Source organism: Urocampus carinirostris, chromosome 13, assembly GCF_059441175.1.
Source record: "Urocampus carinirostris isolate Australia breed hairy pipefish chromosome 13, RoL_Ucar_1.0, whole genome shotgun sequence".
In the NCBI taxonomy this organism is placed as follows: domain Eukaryota; kingdom Metazoa; phylum Chordata; class Actinopteri; order Syngnathiformes; family Syngnathidae; genus Urocampus; species Urocampus carinirostris.
In genome coordinates this window covers 5,860,279-5,879,792 of record NC_142361.1, presented here as the reverse complement: position 1 = coordinate 5,879,792, position 19,514 = coordinate 5,860,279, and the positions used below count along the sequence as shown (strand labels likewise).

Below are 19,514 nucleotides of genomic sequence, written 5' to 3'. Positions count from 1 at the left end.
CTGAGAATACATAAGTTAATGGAAAATTCCCCCTTTGGTACTTTTAACAGCTTTGTTTTTTGAACTAAAGGAAGACACTTTCTTTCCTCTGCGTGTTTGAATCAACAAGACGAGACGGGTAAAAACGAATGCTGGAGAGTGAACAGTTGTGAGGTTTTTATTGCAATAAAAGGAATAAATGAAACATAATATTCTGGGCTTGGGAGTACAGGAAAAAATAATAATGGTTTTACAAGTTCCTTCAAAATGGCTAACAATCGTTTATATACCAAGGGGTTGGAACACCTACGATAATGGAAAATTCCCAAGGCACCACCTTCACACCAGTGTTCTTGTTTAGAGTGAATACCTAAAGTGGTTTGATAAGACTCATGGCCTTCCTTGAAAAGGTAAATGGGACACCAGATAGAACAACATAGGGATTGTATTACAACTAGGTAAAAAGGTATTTTGTGTTGACAAAACAAGAACTAAATAAGTACTGTTGTGGTTTTGCGGTGGGCCCAAACGCAGGAAGCAGGAAAAGGCAAGGTGCTGAAAAACGGCATTTATTAACAGAAACATCAACAAAGTAATAAACAGTCAAAAACAACAACAAAAGCGTCAAAACCTAAAAACAAAAAAAAACAGAAACAAGGACAGCATTAGAAAATCTGATGGTGATCTTGACTGCAGAAAATGAAAGTGGAGAATGAAAATGACACACCTGCTCCTATTCCATACCGATCAGGTGCCCTCTGGTGGACGGAGGCCCGCCAGACCCAAACAAAGTACATTCAAACAAACGGATAATGACAAAGTGCATTAAATATAATGTTTAACTTGATCGAAACATTTAACAGATTATTTTGAACAAGGGTGCCAAACTCATTTTCACCCAAGGCCACATCAGCATTATAGCTGCCTTCAAAGGGCCAGTTATACCAGTAGATGTAAGATCCTAACAAGTGATCGTATAAGGACTGATAACAAGAAACATTATGACATCAGCCATGGCGAGAGGTTTCTCAGTGAGGGAATTTAACGGATGTAAAAGGGGATTTAATATTCTCGTATATATTAGTAGTTTCAATTGATTGATTTTTCATTGACAAATATAAACCTGATTTTCCAATGAGTCACTCTAGAATTTTTGCCATTTCTGATTTCAAGGGTCAACGAAAGATTATTTTAACATGGAAACATAAAAGCTTTTATCCTATTGGATAAAAAAATATGTACATTCACAAATACTGGCAAGAAACGCTACAAAATGCATGCAAATCTAGATCGCTTGGTTACCTTCTTGTGCTCCCAGGTTATAAAACCATGAAGATGACGGCAACGTTGAAAAATTTGGGCCTGCGACACGTTCCCCCACCTCTCTAAAAGAACCTAATCGCCTCTTCTTCTGCATTTGTTGACAGGCTGGCCTCATGACATCAGGCTATGCCCTTGCATCACTTGTGTACTTGGTTTCCATAACGACAACAATGCTCATGATGGCCCTAACACCTCTGGAACTTCACCTGACTGACTGGTTTGGCCTGCAGGCATGTCTGTTCGTGTAGCGTTGCCACATGATGTTTGTGTAATCGTTCGGATTGATTCTGAATGATTTACTATTTAAAAATGATTATTTATTCATTATCATAATGAACCTAATCATCATTGTTGATCAAATAGCATCTTCTTGTAGAAGTCGTTGATGTGTGGCAAATGATAATTGAGAAAGTAAATCATACATGCTCTCACACAAACTCACACATGCAACTATAATCAAATAGTCATAGCCGTGCGCAAACACGATTATCCTCTGTTATATATACTGTACTGTTATACTCTCATACATACTACTATACTCTCTCACACATACACTACCATCGGACACACACTACTCTGCTGTATCACTCATACTAATATACTAATACTAATATATTCTCACAAACATACTACTATACTGTCATACACACACTACTATCCTATCTCACATATACAACTATACTGACACACACTACTATGTTGTCACAGACATACTACTATACCTTCTCACATATACTACTATGGTGGGAGGGTTGGAGTATCCCTTAACCAATAAAGTTGTAGGGGCACCAATTCCCACCACGGGTCTCTAAACTTTTTCAAGCTGAGAGTTACTTTTTGTTTCTAATTACAACAGAGGGCACCCAGGTTTATTCCCCCTCCTGTCCTCTTAATCAGCTTCTGTGATGTTTAATCATTTTTGAAGAAAAGGGAATAATCCAAACGGTTAAAAAAATAAATGTATGTGTATGTTCAGTTGTTCATGAGTCTGTCCAGGTCTTCAATCCTCTTGATCAGCTGTGTTTCACACACTACTATACTCTTTCACATGTATAACAATAGTCTCATACATTTACTACTATGGTGTCTCACATATACTACTAGACTCTCTCACACACACTACAATACTGGGAGCAACTCCAGTTTGATGTCAATCTGTATAACATATACACACAGATCAGTGTCCATCGCCATGGTTACCAAAAGTACCCAAAGTAAAACAAAACTAAGAGGTAAGGTGATCATTATACTAGGTGTAAAAAAAATAGTAAAAGCAATTTTAATTGTGGTTGAGAAACAATAACAGTGTGTATGACAGTCCATAGTAGTGTGTGTGGAAGTAAAGTAGTATCTGTGTGAGAGTATATTGTATGAGTGTTAAAGCTGAGTAGTGTGTGTATGAGAATAAAGTAGTATGTGTTAGAGAATATATTACTATGTGTATGAGAGTATAATAATATGTGTGAAACAGTATAGTAATGTGTATGAAAGAGTATAGTGGTGTTTGTGCATGGGTATGACTGAGTCTGTACAAGACTATAGTTGTGCATGTGTGAGAGTATGATGTCATATATGAGTACGCAAGTATGATTTACTTCTCAAACGCCCTCTCATACGTAGATATTTGATGACAATACGTAAATAGAGTGGAAGAAGTCACTCACGCAGACACAAACACACTGATGGAGTACATTTTTCGTTATGTTGTTTTTGTTGTTTGTTTTGCCATTAAAATGCAACAGGATGAGTCAAACATGGTAGCAAGACACTAATTGATGAAACAGTTCCAGATGTTGCCTTCAATGACAATTTCAACATGCTAAAATAGACATAAACACATACAAACGAACACACACGTCACTACTTTTCGACATCTGCTTCAGATTTCTTTTCATCATTTCTGCAGTATGTTGCTAATTACACATAATATTTTTTCCATGCTGAATTTTCTTTTATTTTGAGGGCAAAAAACTAATGGAAGTGTGCCTTTAAGGGATAGGCGTGCACACGCACACATTGAACAGTGGTGGATAATGTCGTCATTGAATAAGATTACAGATTAAGCATTCAAAACAACAAGATTAAACACAAAAAGAAGCAGTTTATGCATGAGTAAGAAATCCTTTTTAACATCTTGTTTAATTTATTTAGTTTTAAAATAAATACATTTTGGGGGTTATTTGGTTTTGTTGTATAATATATTTAGGTAGGTAATTTTTTTTTTCAATTAGTATTTATATCATTAAAGGGACACTGTGTAAGGGTCTGACTAGCTTCTACCACCGGAGTGCCCCAACCGGGTTTTGAACTGGGCACCAGGAAGAATACGAACCACAGAGACTCAAAGTCACCATTTTTCTCCTAATTTCTTTGCTCAGCCTTTCACAAGGTTTTGGGGTTTTGGGGGGCACCCATAGTAGCAAGAGGGCAAACAATTATTCTAGGTGAGGCTTATGAGCGTAAAATAAACACAAATTTCTTGACCTACAAGTATTTGCACGTTTATATGATATTTCCTGTAATTTTGCTTAACAGGAGGCCTGTCTTTTAAATTTGGGTTCACCAACTGTTTTGAAGCTGAGAGGTACTTTTTTCATACTGTTTAAAGCCAAAAGTTACCGGTTTCAAATGCATTGCTAAAATAGCAACTTATGTTATAACAATGTTGGTCCAACGCTGTTAAATTTAATTAAAACAAGCACAGTCAACCAGTGAAATATTGTTTTCAAAGACACAAGAACAACAATGACCACCACATTGTGCATCATATGTGAATAGATAACACACTCCAAAAAGTATACTTTATTTGATTAAAAAAAAATGCAGATCATTTGATGTGGGTGAGCTGCACATCTATCAAAACAATATGAAACATTAGAGCCCGAGTGTCAATCACAGGAGGACAATTCCTGGTGTAAAGTGTACACTGGATATCACTATTTTTTGCAGGTGTGCTTCTTGAACAGTGTGATGATTTATATACCTCAAATGCAGATTTGAGGAATTGAGGTAGAATTGTCACCGAACAAGTTACGCTTCCATTTTCTTGACTTGAGCATGGTAACAATTACAAGGACTTGATCTTGGAAGAACGTGAAAGAAGCCGACATGCACAATTGCTGCTGCTGCTGCTGCTGCTGCTTGTGTGATATGCTAAACATTGTGTAAACATTGGCCAACATGGTTACCATCACTATGGCAGCACGACAACAGTGCTCGCCTCGGCCCCTCAAACACGGGACAGTACTGTTATTTAATAGTTGAGCACGCACCAGCCCGGTGTGTTTCTATCACACACGTATGCACACATGCACAGGCACACACACACACACACACACACACACACACACACACACACACACACACACACACACACACACACACACACACACACACACAGCAGCAGCCCAGCTGTTGCTATGTTTTGCCCTTATCGCACAACAACAACAAGCAAAAGTTCTGGCTGGCCCGGTTTCAAGAACTTCTAGCCCGCCCCCCCCCAGTCATTAGAGTGTCTTGATGGATGTCGCTTACAACAGTGATCTGCAATCACTGGGCCACGGCCCGGTCCCGGGTTTATTTGGTAACGGACCACACAGAAATGATAAAAAGTTGCCCTTTTGCTCATGCTCTATTTATTAGTCTATAAACACATTTTTAAGTGCGAAAAAAAATCAAAAGTAGGGTGCGCGCTATACACATTGGTCAACGGTAGTACCGTATTAGAGCAAAAACGCTAACCACATTTGCTAAGGGTTTGTGTGGGTGCTTGAAATCTTTTAAAATGCTCAATTTCAATTATATCAAGGATTGAAAAGTGCTTACACTTTGGGTGAAGTGCTTGAAAATTCTTGGAATTGTTGCCATTTTACTCAACAAGTCTGCCTAAAAGAGACACCAACACTGCTCTATGGTGGCTTCGCTTTGCCATAAAATTTATTTTTCCCTCGAGATTAACAAAAGCAAGCATTAGTTGGTATGACATTGTCTTTTGAAGCGTCACTGCCACCTACGGGTCGCGCCCAAGAAGATAGGTGCATGCTACACCTAAACAGGGCACTATAAATTGTGTATTAGTGCAAGGATTACGTATAAATTATATATATTAATTATGAAACATGCAAACAATGAAGCTAGCGGTTCCCAGTGGCAAATTGTAATAGGGAAGAAGTTCTTGTTGCCTAAAATGTAAGCTACTTATTAATATCATTATTATTACTATTGAGTTCGTTATTATTACAATAAACTGGTCCACGGTACAGAAAAGGTTGTGGATCACTGACTTAAATCTCCACATACTCTTTGGTTACACTGGACCAAAACTTGGTATCACATAAAGGAGGTGTAGCCAAAATAAATCCATCTATCGAGCTTTTCATTTTCAGTCACGGTTAAACTCATATAGGTCCTAAAATAATTAAAAGCACTATAAATAAAGTTAATTTGCCAAAGGTTGTTGACCTTTTTGTCACAAAGACGACCAAACAGTTGCTTAGGCCACTCGGTGTCATAAAATAATGGTGAGGTCTGAATTTGTTGTCATACTTTTCAGGGGACTAGCAGCAGTGTTTCTAGAACGAAATTACTTTTTTCTGCAGTGAATACTTTAACAGGCTATTTATTACATTTTGTAACTCTCCTGTTGTCGCTACATGGTGCTATACTGCGTCTTTTTGCAACTATTTAACTTTCTTGTGATTGAGGAATAATCCCACATCCCTCGTGTTATGACATACTGCATTCGATCCACCAGCCATTTATACTGTGGGGTGGGGAAGTTTATATTCACCTACAAAGTACGACTAAATACAGCCATAACAACATTGTCGTCTCCGAGTACAAGAACACTGATTTCCTTCTCATTGAGATATTCTTCCTAGCATATTTGATCATCTGAACTGTAAAATAAAATACTTAAATCAGGGGGCCAAAGGCAATTTTGGTCTTTTTATTTGTAAAATACATACACAATACACCGTGACTGGAGAAAAAAAGAAAACCTCTTAAACATTATCCAGAAATGGAGAAGTATATCTTCGAGTGGTTTAAAGCACAGAGACAAAACGGATATAGAGTGTCTCAGCTAAGTGTTAGTTTGCAAGCGATCAAAATTGCTCAAGCCAAGAAATATAAAGGCTTGAATATCTCCATGGGTATGTGTACACATTTCCTTCGATGTATTTTTATGTAGCTATTTTAAAGCAGTTTTGGGGTGTCAGCTTTTATGCCACTATTAATGCAATTGGTAACTAAAAAGTAACACCTTAGTTTTTGCTGTTCGTAAATTGGGATGGGTGGGGGATTTTACTAAATTCCTTTTCAATGAAGTAACTTGTAACTAACTGTAACAACTGTTCATTGTTTTTTAGTAACACGCCCAACACTGACTACCAGTGGCTATTGCTTCTTACAGAGGGAAGTCAACTGAAATGATTCCTAAACAATTGTATTTTGCATGGGCCTCATCAAGTGTAACGTCTAATCCTGTTGTAAACAATGTTCACTACATTTTTATCAATGACGATGATGACAATTCTATTAGTAATTGAGACTCTCCACCAAGCCAACATCGTTGGAGATACGTTCAATTTGTATTTACTGATCTCTGAGGTACATCAATGTCTTACACGTTTGACCTAACCTGTACAGCGTGTCACTGTGTGTTATGAAGTAGGTTCCATGACCCTAAATTGACACAGAATACTGTATGAAACAGGACATGTTTATACAAAGGTGTAGGTGGTGCATGAAATGAAGAGCCTTTCCCTTACCTCTATTTTCGGGGGCCTGTAAACCATGGTTTACATGTGGTGGACTCTTTCTTTTCTCTCTTTTCACTCATATCTATATGGACTGTGTTTTCATAGTGTACTGCTTAGAAAATTCACATAAAACACAAAAGGTCCCTGGGTGGAAACATTTGTTGGCCTGGAGAGGGTAAGGTGCCACCCGCCTGTACTTGCCCAAGACAAACCACCTGAAATAGTGCCCCCAGGACCATAGTGGATAAAGGATCCACACACACACATCTATGCGGACTAAAGAGAAAATTATCTGTCTTCTGTTATACTGTATTACTAATTGTTTTGGAAAACATTGGGCCAATTACTTATAAACGTGCGGTATTGATAATCATTACAAACTATCTGGTCAAAATATCAAAATCATAAGTTACCTCTGACCCTTTCCTGTATCCATATTGTCTTCCTTTCAGCTAATACTGTTAGTTTAATAGTGATGTCCATCCATCCATCCATTATCTTCCACTTATCCAGGGTTGAGTCGCGGGGCAGCAGCCTTTAAAGGGAAGCCCAGACGTCCCTATCCCCAGCCACCTCCTCCAGCTCATCCGGCGGGAGCCCGAGGCATTCCCAAGCCAGCCGAGAGACATAGTCTCTCCAGCGTGTCCTGCGTCACCCCCGGGGCCTCCTGCCGGTGGGAGATTCCCAGAACACCTCCCGAGGGAGGCGTCCAGGAGGCATCCTTATCAGATGACCGAGCCACCTCAACTGGCTCCTCTCAATGCGGAGGAGCAGTGGCTCTACACACAGTCCCTCCCTGATGACTGAGCTTCTCACCTTATCTCTAAGGGAAAACCCAGACACCTTACGGAGGAAACTCATTTCGGCCATTTGTATCCGGGATCGTGTTCTTTCGGTCATAACCCAGAGTTCATGACCATAGGTGAGGGTAGGAACGTAGATCGACCGGTAGATCGAGAGCTTTGCCTTTCAGCTCAGCTCCCTCTTCACCACAACAGACCGATACAGGGTCCGAATGACGGCAGACGCTGCACCGATCCGTCTGTCGATCTCCCGCTCCATCCTACCCTCACTTGTGAACAAGACCCCAAGATACTTGAACTCCTCCACTTGGGGCAAGATCTCATCCCCAACCCGGAGGGAGCATGCCACCCTTTTCCGACTGAGTACCATGGTCTCGGACTTGGAGGTGCTGCTGCTAGATCGCTTCAAGTCGTCTAAAGATGATCTTTAGGAACGACATGGAACGCTTCGGTCGTGCTACGAGTTCCGCGAATTTGGATCCAACTGCCCATCGTTGACGGTCCGCGATGAAGGCGGGGCAATCGACTCATAGGTGTTCGGCCGATTCCTCACTCTCCCCACAAAGTCGACAGATGTCGGTGGCCAACTTGCGGAGGAGGAATTGCCAGCGTCGGAGCAGCGGATGGTGGCCGCTCCGAAAGCGGATGAGGTCTGTGCGTTCAGCTTTGGGCAGGGATTGTTCCTCTGCACATTCAGGAATGAGCTGAGGCGAGGATGGCTGGGAGCAGTAGGTATGTAGCTACGTGTTATGAGAGCCCTCGTAGTGTGTTGGTCCAGCGGGTGGTTCGGTTGTGGGAGGCTGGAGCCTAGGGAGGCCTCTGCATCGGCTTGTTCATTGCCAGGCAGTCCGCAATGTCCTGGGATCCACAATAGCTGTATTCTTTTCCTCTGGGAGAGGGTCGCAATTAGATGCTGTAGATCGTAGATGTCTGCATCTGTCGAATGCGGGTTGCCTAATGCCTCGAGTAGTGAGCGCGAGTCACTGGCGACGGTAGCAGACGTCCAGGGGCGATCTGTAAGTTCGGTCAGCCATTTTATGGCTGCATGCAGGGCCGTCCTCTCGGCTTGGAACGAGCTAGCCCATTTACCAGTCGGTGAGTGCCATCGTCTGATGAGTTCATTCTCTGCAGTATATACCACTATTCCTGCTCCACCATTTTTATAGCCCTCCACAGCTGAACCATCAGTGTAGATGATTAAGTCTGATGTGGGTAAGTCTTTAAAGGCTTGGTTGGCTTTCGTAAGTTGCTGTTCCAGTGGATCCGATTTCTGGGTGTTGGTGAAACGGACCTCTAGTGGTTGGAACTGTAGCCAAGGCGGGGCTCGTCTAGTGGTGTTTAACATCGGTGAGATTTGTAGGCGTTGCAGTTCGGGGATGACTTTTGATCGCCAATCTCCACGTTGTAGTCTCTGGTGTACTTTAGTTTCCAGTAGTTGTCGTCTGGCGTCTGAGTCAGGCAGGGCTTGCCATTTCTCTGCCATGAGCGTGCTAAGTTGGTCGAAACGGTATTTTATTGGGGGTACTTTGGCTTCATATCGGACGATGTCTGCAGGGGTCGAGTATAGTTGTCTTGTGATTGCCCTGACGGCATGTAATTGGGCAGCTTCCAGTTTATCTAAGCCTGACTGTGCCAACCATGGTGTCCAGGCTGGGGCGGCATATTCTGCTATGCTACGGACTAGCGCGAGGTATAGTGTGCGTAGGTCTTCGGGATACCAGCCCCAGGAGCTTCCACGTACCATTCGGAGGAGGTTTGATTTTCGTCTCATATTAAGTGTGACTTTTTGGGCGTGTGCTCCGAATGTGAGGCGTTGATCATACTGAACTCCCAGGAAAACTGCTTCCTTTGATGTCGGGATAGGAAGGCCATCGATGCGAATGTCAGGCTGCCAGTTTGTTTCGGCTGAGTCCAGAGTGAACTTGGAGGTGCTGATCCTCATCCCGGCTGCTTCACGCTTGGCTGCGAATCGCTCCAGCGAGAGCTGAAGATCACGGCCTGGGGAAGCCAACAGCACCACGTCATCTGCAAAAAGCAGTGACGCAATGCTGAGGCCCCCAAACCGGACTCCATCCCCACCAAGGCTGCGCCTAGAAATTCTGTCCATAAAAGTTATGAACAGAATCGGTGACACAGGGAAGCCCTGGCGGAGTACAACCCTCACCGGGAACGAATCCGACTTACGGCCGGCAGTGCGGACCAGACTCTGGCACCGGGCATACAGGGACCGCACAGCCCAGATAAGACTGTGCGGTAACCCTTTCTCCTGAAGCACCTCCCACAGAGCCTCTCAAGGAACACGGTCGAATGCCTTCTCCAAGTCTACAAAACACATGTAGACCGGACAGGCAAACTCCCATGCACCCTCAAAGACCCTGCAGAGTGTGTAGAGCTTGTCCAGTGTTCCACGGCCAGGACGAAAACCACACTGTTCCTCCTGCATCTGAGATTCGCCCTCCTGGCGGACCCTCCACTCCAGTACCCCTGAATAGACCTTACCAGGGAGGCTGAGAAGTGTGATTCCCCTGTAGTTGGAACACACTCTTCGGTCCCCCTTCTTAAAGAGGGGAACCACCACCCCAGTCTGCCAGTCCAGAGGCACTGTCCCCGATGTCCACGCGATGTTGCAGAGGCGTGTCAACTATCTCACGCCCACAACATCCAGAGCCTTAATGAACTCCGGGCGGATCTCATCAACCCCCGGGGCCCTGCCACCGAGGAGCTTTTCGACCACCTCGGTGACTTCAACCCCAGAGATGCGAGAGCCCAACTCAGAGTCTCCCGGCTCTGCTTCCCCAGAGGAAGACGTGTCGGTGGGATTGAGGAGGTCTTCGAAGTACTCCGCCTACCGATTCACAACTTCCCGGGTCGAGGTCAGCAGCGCCCCATCGGCACTATACACAGTGTCGATGGCACACCGCTTCCCCCCCTAAGACGCCGGATGGTGGACCCGAACTTCTTCTGACAGGAGATTCTGCCAGCCGTTCCCAACAGACCCTCACAACACGCTTGGGTCTGCCGGGTCGGACTGGCATCTTCCTCACCATCGAAGCCAACTCACCACAAGGTGGTGATCAGTTGACAGCTCCGCCCCTATCTTCACCCGAGTGGCCAGAACAAGCGGCCACAGGTCCGACGAAACGACGACAAAGTCGATCATCGAACTACGGCCTAGGGTATCCTGGTGCCAAGTGCACATATGGACACCCTTATGTATGAACATGGTGTTCGTCATGGACAAACCGTGACAGGCACAGAAGTCCAATAACGAAACACCACTCGGGTTCAGGTCAAAGGGGCCGTTCTTCCCAATCACGCCCCCCCAGATCTCACTGTCATTGCCCACGTGAGCGTTGAAGTATCCCAGCAGTACGAGGGAGTCCCCAGGGGGCGCGCTCTCAGGCACACCCTCTAAGGACTCCAAGAAGGGTGGGTACTCTGAACTGCTATTTGGTGCATAAGCACAATTAACAGTCAGGACTCGTCCCCCCATCCCAAGGCGGAGAGAGGCTACCCTCTCGTCTACTGGGGTCAACCCCAACATACAGGCGCCGAGTCGTGGAGAAACTAATATGCCCACACCGGCTCTGCGCCTCTCACCACGGGCAACTCCAGAGTGGATGTGAGTCCAACACCTCTCGAGAGGACTGGTACCAAAGCCCAAGCCGTGCGTGGAGGTGAGTCCAACTATATCTAGTCGAATTTCTCAACCTCACACACCAACTCGGGCTCCTTCCCTGCCAGAGAGGTAACGTTCCATGTCCCAAAAGCCAGTTTCTGTAACCGGGGATCGTAGCGCCAAGGACCCCCTCCCTTGGCCGCTACCCAGCTCTCTGCGCACCCGACCCCTTTGGCCCCTCCTACAGCTGGTGAGCCCATGGAAAGGGGGTCCAACGTCGTCCCTTCGGACTGTGCCCGGCCGGACCCTGTGGGTAAAGGTCTGGCCACCAGCCGCTCGCCACCGGACCCCACCTCCAGGCCTGGCTCCAGAAAGGGGCCCCGGTAACCCGCGTCCAGGCGAGGGAAATTGAGGACCAATGGTTTTTGTCGACATAAGGGGTCTTCTGATCTGCGTTTTGTCTGGCCACTCACCTAGAACCTGTTTACCATGGGTGACCTTACCAGGGGCATAAAGCCCCTGACAACATAGCTCCTAGGATCATTGGGACACACAAACTCCTCCACCACGATACGGTAGCAGATCAAGGAGTAGTGATGAATAGTGATGTAAAGTGTAGTATTCAAAATCATCATCCATTTATTTATTCCTTTCTCACATTTTCTTGCATCAATGCCATACTTAATATATTCTTATTCAGTTAAACAACAGGCCATGCAGTTCTTTAATACAGAAATTAAATACATTATTTAATTAATGAGCTTTTATTACATTAAGCATCCTTAGACATTGTGTATTCTTTTTCACTCATTTAAAAAGTCTCAATTAAAACCAAATAATGTTAAGAATGCATTATGTACTGTATACGTCATGAATGTGCATAGCATACAAGAACTTTGGAAATTACCACAAGTAGGTTGGGTGGGGGGAAATAAAGCTTTGGCTTCAGCACATGTGTATTTACTGTATGATATTATTGTATTGTTAAACTGTTTTTTTTTGTGTGACAATATTCTGTTGTTCTCTTTGGTCAATTGGTCAAAGTGGTTGATTCATTTTTTTAAATTGGGCCACATCAAAAAAAACGTAATTCTATTTTCATTCATTCATTCATTCATTCATTTATTCATACAGTAACTCTCCATTGCAGCAATATTGTTTTAATTGACTGAGTTCAACAACAATTAAATACAGTGAGGTTATTTGGTTTATAGTTGTAAGGCTTTTAACATGTTTTTACAGAACAGATGTCTAAGGGGACACTGTGTAATGTTTGACCACTAGATGTCGCTGTATGGTGTAGCGCTACTAAAAACTAGTGCAAAAAAAGCATCTCATTTTTTACTCAGCCATTTGCGAGGGTTTTTTTTTTTGGGTATCTGTAGGGACAAGGTGGCACACAATCATGAAAATCATGTTTTGTAAAATAATGCCGTACTTGCGTTGGTTTCCTCCGGGCAATCCAGTTTCCTCCCATATTCCCCAAAAAATCCCATGCATGTCAGGTGAATTGGCCGTTCCAAATTGTCCCTAGGTGTGAATGAGCGAGTGAGATGTCTGTCTCTGTGTGGCCTGCGACTGGCTGGGAACAAGTTCAGGGTGTCCCCTGCCCACTGCCCGAAGACAGCTGGGATGGCCTCCAGCTCCCCCGCGACCCTAATGAGGATAAGCGGTGCAGATAATGGATGGATAGATGGATATATATATATATATATATATATATATATATATATATATATATATATATATATATATATATCTCGGAAGTGAGCGATATGAGCACACATCTGGAAGCAGCGCAACCAGGAGGAAAGCTTTTAAAGTAAGCTGACGGACAATTTGGAAGAATTCAATAAGTAAATATTGACAAAATATAATTATGATGATTCAGATATTTTTAGGCCAGCAGAGAAGGCCTCGCAGGCCCTGACAGCCCACCACTGGGTTGTTTATTCCCCACCTAAGGATGATCTGACTTTTTTTCTTTAATGAACCAAGTATTTCGCTCCTATTTCTAAATAAACGTCTTAGGACAATTTCATTCTCATTTTAAACTTCAATACACCTAAATAGGCCTGCAGAAAGTGGACATTTGGTGTCTTTGAGAGGAGAAGGCAAATTGTAGAACACCACTATCAAGGTTAGATAAAAATGAAAAAAGAAGAAAAAAGGAAAATGCCAACAGACTGATGTTCTATTGACATCCTCATCCTCACACGGCTGTGCAACTCATTGACTTCACAAAGAGCGACAAGAACATCCATCATCACAAATCAAAGGGAGGTGTGTCCACTGCTCCAGCTCCTGCCACTTGGAAAAGCCAACTTGAGTTGTTGCTCCTGAAACCATGGCAACGTAGACATACAAATGAAATTGCAGTGTGTGCAAGGATTATGTAAGTGCTTGTGCACATGGTGTTCATGCAACTCCTGCAGAAAGCATGCTTTTTAATATCTGATATTTGCTTTCCATGTAAGTTAGTTTGTGACCACACCTATGGAGTCAAGTATATTCTGAAACTATTTTAAGACATTTACCCCTAAATTAATCCTGACAGCCATCAAACAGAACAAACATGTAAAATTGCCACATTAGTAATAAAAAATTGTTTGTAAAAAATAGAGTCAAATGTTGCTAGGTAAAGCTTCAAAGGTTAACATAAAAATAAAACAAGAATTCATTGTTTTAATACTTTTCACTATTATTTGACAGCAATGTGCTCTCTGGAGTTTATTTGTTGTTAGAATTTTTTTACTTCTAGAACAGGGGTGGGCAAACTGTGAGTTCCGGGCCCCATTGGTTTGAAAAAATGGGCATGGGGCTGGGCCGGACAAAAAAATGGCTTATTTATGTTATTAATTTTTTAATTTGCCAGGAGATAGTCCTAAATCTGATACCTCGACAATTGATGGGGAAAAGGATAACATTGATTCCTGGCTCCTCCGTCTTATATGTCGAAGTGTCCTTGGGCAAGACACTGAATCCCTAAATGCCCCCGATAGCAGGTAGTTGCCTTCCATGGCTGACGCTGCTATCGGTTGGTTAGTGTGTAAAAGAGAAAAGTGTGAAGCACATTGTAAAGCGCTTTGGGAATTCTTCATTGGCTTGAAAAGCGCTGTATAAATGCAGACCTTTTACATTTATGTACATGAGCAATCCATTTTTTCTCGTTTGCATTTACCTGCACAAGTTATGAAATGAAATGAAATGATTTGCATTTATATAGCGCTTTTCAAATCCATGAAGACTTCCCAAAGCGCTTTACAATGTACTTCACATTTACCCATTCACACACACTCACACCCCAATAGCGGCCGTGCAGCCATGCAAGGCGCCAACCTGCTTATTGGGGGCATTATGGGTTCAGTGTCTTACCTAAGGACACTTTGACATGTAACACGGGATTCGAACCTGCAATCTCTTGATCCCAAGAGGAGCGCTCTACCTCCTGAGCAAATGCCGTTAGGTTTTATTGTCTGTTTGTTTATAAAAGGGCAATTCAATCCAATTAATTTTGAAACACTCAAAATATACATATGAATATATTTATTTACAAATAGATTTTTCATCAAAATTAAAAGCAAAGTAATATCTCCCTCTAATAAGCATTGCATTTGATCATTTGCATTGAGATACTTCTGTTATTGCATGAAATATTGATAAACAAACAAATGACATCTATTTTAAAAAAAGCAAGTACAGCAAAATATAGCCAGCTATTTGAATTTTGGCCCTGAGCCCAATAAAAATATAGTTTTATGGGGGTACACAAAGGGACACACGTTAAGGAATCCAGGTGAGTGCATTCGTGACTTCTATTTTAAATCAAACAACATTGGGTATTTTTTTCCTCAAATGTTCTCTGGTTGATAGATGGTAGTCAGCAAATGCAGTTAGAATGGGTGGTTGATTTCCCAAGTGGCACTTAGCTTTGGCGACATCCATTGGACATATTCAAAACTGCCTGCCATTGTCTGACGTGATGCGGCTTATTTTAATCTTGTGCTTCTCTCAGCTTTGTCCTACGGACGGACAGAATCCTTTCTTGTGCTACAACTACTTCCTGATCTCCAGGCTTCTGCAGTAGGCCAATATATATTAAAAACCCAAAATAAAACGGAAACACGGATGTGTTTGAGCGATAGCTCCACGTCGGCTTGTTCACTGACTTCCCCCACAATCGTAAAGTTTGCTGACGACCCTATCTTGGTCGACCCCCTTCTCTAATGGGGATGAGGCGACGCACAGGGAAGAGGTGAAGGCACTGACATTGAGGTGTTTGAACAATAAACTCATATGGAACAACACAAAATACAAAAAAAAGTAACTATCAACTTCAGGAGAAAAATCATGGACCAAACTCCAATCATCATCAATGGAGACTGTGTAGAGCAGGCTTCTCCAACATCGTGCCCGCGGGCACCATATACCCCCCCCCTGAGTAGCCTGCAGGGTGGTTCTGAAAATAGTTCGTTAGTGATAGTAATTTTCTAGGAAATTTAATGTCTAACTGGCATAAAAAAGTATTGACCTAAACGGAACACTGACAACATTGTAATGACATGGTAATTACAAACAGTTAGTTGCTATTTTAGAAACAGATTTCTGACAGGTAGACATTTGCGCAAATCAGTAACAAGAAAGTTGCTTTGAGGTTCAAAAAGGTTGGCTAGCCCAAGGGTAGAGGGAGTCCACTCCTTTCTAGGTGTAAACATCTCCATTGGCCCGTCCTTGTCTGTCAACACCAAAGCAGTGGTAGGGAAGGCCAAGCAGTCACTCCACTTCCTGAGAGTGCATAACAAAAACAGCCTGAAGAGTCAAGTCAAGTCATGTTTATTTGTATAGCCCCTAATCACAGGGAGTCTCAAAGCGCTGCACAGGCCACAGATTATTGCAAACTACAGACTGTTATTACACCATCTCCTGATCTAAAACCTACATGAGGGCAAGGAAAAACTTAAAAACCTCAACATGAGGAAAATGAAGAAACCTTGAGAAGGGGCCGCACATGAGGTAATCCCCCTTCTAGGATGACCAGGCTGCTATGGATGATCCAGTAACAAACAATACAATTAAAAAAATGATTAAAGTACTGTACACTATAAAATAGAATATAAAACAAAAAGGATGACCAGGTTGGAATGGATGTAGCATTAATAAACAATACACAAAGATTATCAACATGGACTACAGGTCATTCATAAACTATACATTATAAGTGTGTTTTAAGCCTAGATTTGAACAGTTCTACTGAGTTGTGGAATGAATCCCAGAGGGCAGAGCATTTCACAACACCGAGAAGAGGGAGAAATATAAAACTCATATTGTGGTGAAGGGCAACATGTTTCTTCAGGCAATATGGGATTAAGTGTTTGAAATGTAATCAATCAGTATATATTGGGGGTTTGATGACAATGGGTCATTGTATACACAAAATAAAGACATCAGGAGGGTTAATCAATGTCAACAATGACCGCTCTTCCGAAAGACTACATTTCCCAGCATACACCTCGGTGACCTCACTGCTTCTATCGCCTTTTCTTTGGCGCTTGTCTCCACCCACTCCGGTTGGCTGACTCTTGCCAGGGGATGCGTGCGTGGATGTTGGGTCAGTGTGTGTTTACGTTGGAAGGCTCACAACAAAGGAGAGCCTGTCATTCAAACCACTCACGCTCAATGGATATTCTCCTTCTCGGTGGATACATTTCTCCCTCATATACTGTCATTTCGACTATTTCTACATTCATTCATGAAAGGAAAATTAATTTCATTTTCCCACCACCTTATTTTTCCTCACGTGCTGGTTGAGCTAGCTTGCTAAATTGGCGTCGGCGGTGTTGGTGGAGCGCAGCTCGGCGGCAGTCGGAATAAAATCAAGCTGATATTCAACCCACGGTGAGTCCTTCACACGCTCCTCTACTCTCTAATTAGCCCCAGTAAGCGGGTTAGAAATGGCTAACAGTCGTTATAGTGCCACGGAGAATAGGGCCAGGTTGTTCTTGGTGATGGTCCCAGCTTATGAGTTAGGACTGGGGGTCGCGGGGCAAAGGGGAGACGCGCATAGTGGTTATTTCTTTGTGCTCATTTCCCTGCATGATTGTGTGTCAATGCTCATAAATTTGATTTATGTATAGCCTCATTATGTGTTCTCGGGTTTAGTTACTTTCCATCACCTCCCCTTGCTGACCTGTCACCAGCAGCCCAGGCTGCACGGACAACAACATTGCCTGATAAGGAAAACGGCAAGAACCAAAGCAATGTGTGTGGACGCGTGTGTTTGCGTGTTGTATTGTGTGTTTGTTGGTCGTCTAGTAAACAATGCAGGGTTTTAAAGTTCTTTTTCTTTCTGCAAGAGTTGATAAAAGTAGGAAATTAAGTATTTATGCTCAAGTTTTCCCAAGCATGAGCTCAAATCTCAATTAATGGTTCCCTTTTAAGCTGATTACTGACACTAATCTTTTATTGCAACACCCAAGACAACAGAAAACGCAACGGCGTAGTTTTTGCCTGGATGGAGAGGATGTGCCCCCACCAATATCATGTCATTGTTTTGTCCCCGCCAATAGCGAGCAGTCATTGTTTTATCCACACGAGTATCACCTAAAAATGTGCTATTAACTGTTCAGGAATGCTTTTTTTCCTCGGTACATTTGTTGGTTCTGGACATTGAAAAGGATGTTTTTCAAAACAGTGGATGTAAACAGAAGAATATGTATTTCGAAGGTTTTATTGACAGAATATGTTCAGGGCATAAATAAACTAAAAGATAATGGCTGTAGCAATTCACCTGTGCAAAAGCTGACGTGCTTCACCATCATTCTTATGCAAAAAGGACAAATCGAATAAAAGGCAAGTATTCACTTGAATGCAGCATTATTTAACTGATGACCACCTTGTCATCTTTAGGGAAATTTCGCTTTAGCTGCTTAAACCATAATGAGGAAATGAACATGATCTTCTCAGGAATGGGTTCGTTTTAGACATCTCCTCATCAACTAAAATTGATGTTTCTTGTCTTACATTGTGTATTACACTTAGAGAAGTAGGTAGATATTATAAAATAAAGCACAACTGATGTGAAATAATTACGACTAAATGAATAAAGAAGTTACATAATCATGACAAAATTTGGGCAGTTACATATTTCACAACAGGACAAGACCAAGTCTACACCCTTGAGGTATAGTGTGCATTATTAGGTGTGCGGCGATCATAATAGATATCGGATATCTGTCCAGTAGCAGCATCCCCAAAAGTCTTTTACATTATCAGACTTTATCCAAAACCTCAGAACTGTAAATGTGGGACTGGAGTCGTCCAATTTCGTTGTCACAGCATATCCCATGTTGTAACAATGACAATAAAGGCATATTCTATTCTATTCTAACTTGACACACATACAAGCAGTCCATTCCAGCCTCTGCCCCTGTTCTTCTATCAAACAGCTTCTGGATGTAGTATGCAGAGACACATGACCAACATTGTTTGTCTGAAGGAATTGGCTTTTAGCGTTGGGCACAGATAATCAAAATTTAAGAGGAGTTTTCAATTTTTATTTAAAAAAACATTTAAATTGACAGCATGCATAATTACTGACATTGGTATCGTAAAATAACCCGGGCTGTAATATCAAAGTCAAACCTAAAATGAAAGAGTATGGAAACACGCCTAGTATTCTGGTAATAGACTTACCTAAGTAAAAAAAAAATTCAATAAATAAACACTTCATGATTTAATGTATAATTGGTGTTCTCACCTTGGCTTCAGGGGACAGAGGAGGTATAATACATGTCTACTCAAAGAAGGCTCAGCCCTTCTATTAGAGCTTCATTAACATTTAATGTTATATATTTGCTTTGTATTAGGATGATATTCCTGTAAATTCTAATATGGCACAGACACTTTTCATGCAATACGTATCGGTATTAAAATAAGCAGACCAAAATATGATCCCATGTGCGGGCTATCGTACTGATTTTTGACCCAACTCTCCAAAGAATGCCTAACTGGAGATCAGGTGTGGATCAA

The 19,514-nt window shown here is 42.4% G+C and overlaps 1 protein-coding gene and 1 long non-coding RNA gene across 3 annotated transcripts in view; one reads left to right on the top strand and one right to left on the bottom strand.

Moving 5' to 3' along the window:
• The window catches only part of LOC148353565 (uncharacterized), a 31,126-nt gene extending 29,756 nt beyond the window's left edge, over positions 1-1,370 (bottom strand). The window contains exon 1 of the long non-coding RNA XR_015852387.1: positions 1,282-1,370. This is a non-coding gene — a long non-coding RNA (uncharacterized LOC148353565). The remainder of the gene's footprint in view (positions 1-1,281) is intronic.
• Positions 1,371-17,058: 15,688 nt separating this feature from the next.
• Positions 17,059-19,514, top strand: part of peli1b (pellino E3 ubiquitin protein ligase 1b) — a 42,304-nt gene continuing 39,848 nt past the window's right edge. Inside the window, exons 1-2 of one of the 2 annotated variants that reach the window (XM_088350820.1) lie at positions 17,059-17,181; positions 17,300-17,381. The gene's annotated coding sequence lies outside the window, so the exon portion shown is untranslated. Of the gene's footprint in view, positions 17,382-19,514 lie in introns of both variants that reach the window. The other variant, XM_088350819.1, reaches the window with a different exon arrangement.